Below are 6,575 nucleotides of genomic sequence, written 5' to 3' on the forward strand. Positions count from 1 at the left end.
CAAGAAAATCAAGACTTGACAGTAATGAAAGGAGTACTCACCATATTGCACTAGAATTGTCCACAGGTTTGCCATTGTAGTTCCTATAGGTCTTTTCCGAAAGTCACCTACATGCTAAGCCTCCATTTTCAAAGAGTTCAGAGTACCCAGAATATAAGGAATCTTCTGGCTTTTAAATGTTTGTGATCCAGCAAAGAGAATGTTTTCATCTAAAGATGTATTTTAACCACCAATTGCCATGCAAATTTCTTTAAAATTTTTTTTTTATATAGATTGAGCATCTTTATTCTGAAAATCCAAAATGTTCCAAATTCCACAACTCTTTGAGTTCCAATACGGTATCAGAAGAGGAAACTTTCACACCTGGTCTTATATGATACTCACAGTTAATATACAGCGCCACAAGCCACATCAATGTTCATAGCTGCTCAATTCACAATAGCCACATTGTGGAACTAACCTAGATGTCCTTCAATTGATGAATGGATAAAGAAACTGTGGTATATATATATACAATGGAATATTACTCAGCCATAAAGAATGATAAAATTATGGCATTTGCAGGCAAATGGATGAAATTGGAGAATATCATGCTAAGTGAGATAAGCCAATCTCAAAAAACCAAAGGTCGAATGATATCGCTAATAAGTGGATGAGGACACATAATGGGGGGAGGGAGGTGTTAGTGTTAGGGTTAGGGAGGGGGACAAGAATGGAGGAAGGAAGGTCTGTATAGAGGGAAAAGGGGGTGGGAGAGGTGGGGGGAAGGGAAAAAATAACAGAATGAATCAAACAACAATATCCTATGTAAATTTATGATTACACAAATGGTATGCCTTTACACCATGTACAAACAGAGAAACAACATGTATCCCATTTGTTTACAATAAAAAAAAAAAGATACAGCGCCACTAAAACTACTTTAAAGTATAAAGTATAAAATTACTTTCAAGTTATATGCACAAGGTAAACACAAAATAAATGAATTCTGTTTGGACTTGGGTTCCATCCCCAAGATATCTCATTATATATGTGTGTGTGTGTGTGTATACATGCATATATGTATATGCATATATATGCAGATATTCCAAAATCCAAAAAGCAAATAAAAATTCCAGATTACTTCTGTTCCCTAGCATTGGAGATTAAGGGTACTCACCCCATAATGGACATTGTTTTAGTCAGTTTTTTTACTGCTGTGACTAAAAGACCTGATGAGAAAATTTTAGGGACGAAAAGTTTAGAGGGCTCAAGGAGAGGCAGAATACCGAGGTGGAAGAGTATAGCAGAGGGAAGCAGCTCACACGATCAGGATGCAGAGAAAGACTCCACTCACCAGATACAAAATCAATACCCCAAAGGCATACCCCAAATGACCCACCTTCTCCTGCCACACCCTACCTGCCTTCAGTTTCCACTCAGTTAATCCCACCATGGGATTAATTCACTGATTGGATTAAGGCTCACACAAACCAATCATTTCTCCTCTAAACCTTCTTTAAACCTTCTTGCATTGTCTCACGCATGACTTGTCAGGGACATCTCACATCCAATCATTTCACTATCCAACGGCCTTTCTAGCAGTACTGTCTGGGGTTGGCCCTTCCTCCCCGCCGTATGTTTTAAGAGCAGTTAACCCATCCACACTCCAGGAAGTGGACTTGACTTCCTATTCAATCATAGTAGAACCTCACTTTTTGCCAGTTATCTGTCTAGGACATGTCACAAATTCCAGTGAGATCTAGGAGGAAACTGGTCGTGGTGTGGAGGAAAGCTTTCTTGATCTTGAAACAAGAATCTTTTTCTCTAGCAATCATTATGACTACATGTGTTGCTAGAACTCCCACTGCCATCTTGTGAGCAGCCCAAGCATGAAGCCACCTCAAGGAAAGGACAGAGAAGCAACACCGGTTCAAGGGGGCATCTGAAGCCCACCCTACCTCTGAATTTTTTGTTATTAGGGAAAATAAATATTCTTACTGTTTAGGACAATTTTATACGTTATGGTTGCCTACTGGGAAAAAAAAACAGTGAAATATGGAGCTGAGCTAAAGGCAACTTTAGTGAGGTTAATTATAATTCCAGTAAAAGTTACTTCCAAAGATAATAACAGCAACACTGTTTCCTAAAACAAACTTCTCTCCATTACTACATGACCAGTGCTGTCTAGTGAATGCTGAGTGACGAACGAGAACATTTCAGTCAAAAACAATTTCCAAGTGTTCTTGTAATGCTTGTGGTCTGAATGTCTGTGCCCCCTATTCATATGTGAACCCTAGTCACCAATGCAATGGCATTAGGAGGTGGGGCCTATGGGAGGCGATGACATCATGAAGGTGGAGTCCTTATGAATTGGATTAGTGCCCTACAGAGCTGCCACATTCTTCTGCCTCATGAAGTCTCAGTGAGAAGGCAGTACCAACAAACCAGAAATCCCTCACCAGACACCAAATCTGCCAGCACCTGGATCCCGGACTTCCCCATCCTCTAGAAATGTGATGAACGAATTTGTCATTTAAAAGCCACTCAAATTATGGTAATTTATAATAGCAACCTAAGCGGAATGAGACAAAATACATCAAAAAAAATATTTTCAGAAAACTCTGTCAGTACCTATTTTAACATGGCAAACTCTATAACTTGGAACCCCTTTAATAAAAGTAGACCTTACTGTCTACGGTACTAATAAAAGCCCAATCTGATAACATTTTTAAGATGCTAAGCAAGTAAGAGAATATAAAAGGAGAAAAAGATTGTCAACATGCAAAAACCAAAGAATCCCAGTGTCTGGAGGACATGTCGAGGAACACCTGCCTACTGCCTCGACTTCAGAAGCACCAGCAAAGGGGCTCACTTTTCCCCAAGGCAAAACCTGCCAGCTGAACACCACACCTGTGGAATGTTTTCTACATGTCCCAAGTTCCAGATGAAAAGGCCCCTCAACCCCTGGCACCTCAATTTGCCAAGAAAAATCATCATCATCATTTTTATTACAACTGAGCAGAGACACAGTTGGGAAAGATTACCACATTGTAAGTCTATTTCACCATTTCACTGAATAAGCCAAACTGACAGGATCTAATCCAACTTTCTCTGTGCCTTAAAATGTACATCTGTGGTACTACTTGCTCCCCTGCACTAGACAAAAAAGTTGACTCCATAATTCTCTGGATATATTTAAGTCATAAAAAAGGTCAACTGTCACTTGAAACTATAAAAGCTCAGTTTCCATTTAGTAATGAAAATCTTCAGTGACCTCTCAAACAAGCCTTGGTCCTGATGTGAATTTGGAGATTCCGACCTCCTTTATCTGTGTCTGCTGCAGACAAAGTGAGCCAGCAAGGTTCATTTTCACTGTCGGCTCCTCTTTTCGATTCCAGCATGGGTGTTTTAGTCAGCTTTTTCACTGCTGTGACTAAATGACCTGACCAACACCACTGTAGAGGAGGAAGAGTTTATTTGAGGGCTCATGGTTTCAGAGTTCTTAGTCCATAGAAGGCTGCCCCCATTCCTTGGAACTCCAGGCGAGGCAGGACACCATGGTGGAAGAGTGAGTGTGGAAGAGGGAAACAGCTCACATCCTAGCAGGAAGTAGAGAGCAGCCCCACTGGCCAGATACAAATATATACCCAAATCTACACCCCAATTCCCACCTCTTCCAGCCACACCCCACCACATCAGTTACCACTCAGTTAATCCCTCTAAGGGGATTAAATCACTGATTGGGTTAAGACTCTCAACCCAATCATTTCTCTTCTGAACCTTCTTGCATTGTCTTAATGTGAGCTTTTGGGAGACACCTCACATTCAAACCATAACACTGGGTTTTCCCTCCCCACTCCTTAACCCTACAATGTGGTTGCTAGGAACTGAGGGAGGGCTAATGGGGAATTATTTAATGGGTACAGTCTGGGAAGAAGAGAAAGTTCTGGAGACAGTGGTGCTACCCATTATACAGCAAAGGTTCTAACTCCACCAGAGCAAAAGGAAAGGGAGGGAAGAGAGGAACCAGTGAAGTTTCGATCTGACTTATGCCATCATAGGTTGGTATCAATTCTGTCCAAGGTAGCTGGCAGGACACAAGTTAGAGCTCTAAGGGGTTTCTTACAACTGGGAATGGGAGTCTCCTGTGACTTTAGAAAACAAAAAGCACAACTAACACCTTCCTAAAAATTTCACTTTGACTTCTCCCCATGAGATCACAACCACAGCCTTCTCCACTGACATGACCCCCCAGTCATCCCCAGACATCCAGTCCCTGCCCTTATATCATAGCCTGCTGGGAGCAGGGTGGTGGAGAGATACCACTCCTCCACCCCACACTCATTACAATAGGTATTTTGTCTAAAAAAAGAAAAAGAAAAAGAGAAAAAAAAGTGTTGGTGAGCAAGCAGGAAAGTGGAACCCTCGTCCACTATTGATGACAGTGTGTAATGGTATAGTCACTTCGGAAAATATAGACTCCTCAAAAAAATTAAACAGATGATTCAGCAATTATTCTCCTAGGTACGTACTCAAAGGCAGTGAAACAGACGCATTTGCACACCCATGTTCATAGCAGTATCGTACATAATAATCAGAAAGTAGAAGCAACCGAAATGTTCAACAACAGATGAATGAACAGTAATGTACACATGTATATGATGGAATATTATTCAGTCTTAAAAAGGGAGGATTCTGACACATTACAATATAGAAGAACCTTGAGGACATTGGGCTAAGTAAAATAAGCCAGCCACAGAAAGATAACTACTACATGAATCTACTTATGAGGAATCTATAGCATAGACAAATTCATGGAAACAAAGTAGAATTGTGGTTACTAGGAACTGAGGGAGAGCTAATGGGGAATTATTTAATGGGTACAGGTTTCAGTCTGGAAAGTTCTGGAGACAATGGTAGTACCCATTATACAGCAAAGCAAATATACTTTATACCCCTGAATTGTACACTTATGTTATTTAAGATAGTTAATTGTATGTTATATAAATTTTACTAAAATTAAAAAACAAAAAATAGAATCACAATTCTTTCTGCTCCATCTTCTTTGACAATATGTCTATTACAGCCTCAGGTAAAACATCTATGTTGACCTTGTACCACATATTCATCAGCCACAAATGCATTTTGATTTCAGAAATATTAAGATATGAACAAGTGATTTGTCTTAGAATGAGCAAGATTTGGAAATTGAAGTTTTCAGACAAATCAGTCACAACTCTAGAAATGTTACTAAACCTTGGTAGCCAGTTTACTCCTGAGCCTATTACCTCATAATTGTTCTAGCAGAGTAGAAGACATTTTACCTTGAATGCATTTCCAAGCTCCAACTCTCACCAGGCTGATTTAGAAAATTAACTTGTCTCTCTGGAGTCACTTCTGAATTAAAATTAATGTTCCAAGTCTCTTTGACCCACACCCAATCACTCATACACACAAGAGAGAAGAGAGTTTTATGCTGTAGAAATACTTTCACACTCAGAATTTAAAATAGCATTACCGCAACATTTCCAATTACAGAAAACTTACCACCAAGAAAAAAAAAAAAAAAAAGAATAATTGGATGCTTATCCTGCAACAATATTTTGGGCTGATTTAAAATCATTGAATCTCATTATTTTTACCCTTGTCCTAAAATATAATAGGAGGTTCCAATACAACACGAGGAAATCCTTGAGAGGAAAATGGTAAATCATTCGTATTATGACAAGGAAAGATTTAGGGGCATAAAAGAAAAGGCATAAATTTAGCAAGTGAAAGATTAAAACATAGTATGTATGAAGTCCAGTTAGCATTAAGCTCTGAGCTTTTCTATATATAAATGTGTTGAAATTGTTAACTATCAAGATTCAAAAGCAATGAGTTAGCCATGACAGGCAAAATACCAGTTTTACATCATTCCCAAAGCAGGAAAACACTAATCAATATACATTACCAAACTGTGCATGGTGCAGTCTTCTGCACAAGGAGGGTGTAATGGGAAATTAAGAATCCATACAGTACAGCTTAGTGGTTAAGAAGGCCAAGTTCATTTTGTGAAACTCCCTAGGTTCAAATTTCAGCTCTGCCACTTATTAGTTCCAAAAAGTTTAATGAGATTCTTAATCCCTCCGTCTCTTCATCTGTAAAATGGAAATTAAAATAGCAATTAATAGAGATGGTAAAAATCAAAGAAATAATGCAGCTAAAATATGAAGCACACTGGCAGGCATATGGGAAGTTTTCAGTTCATTTTTGTTAATGTAACAAAAAAATGCAAACTTCATCAATAGCAAAAGCTGGAAAATAGCAGAATTAAAAGTAACTTTTATAGGTTTGACCCTTGTTGTTCATATTTATATATGTCACCAGGGAACTCTCCAGTTAACAGCTTGCTGATTAATAGTCATGATTCTTTACCTTGAATCACAATTACCAAGAGATCTTGTTAATGCAGATTGCTGGTCCTCAGCCCCAGAATTTCTGACTTAGTAGGTCTGGAGTACACCTTAGGACTTTACTTTTAACAAGTTCCCAGGTGATCTTAATGTTGCTGGTCTGGACACCACACTTAGAGAACCATTGGTCTACAATAC

Source organism: Sciurus vulgaris, assembly GCF_902686455.1.
Source record: "Sciurus vulgaris genome assembly, chromosome: 13".
Taxonomy (NCBI): Eukaryota; Metazoa; Chordata; class Mammalia; order Rodentia; family Sciuridae; genus Sciurus; species Sciurus vulgaris.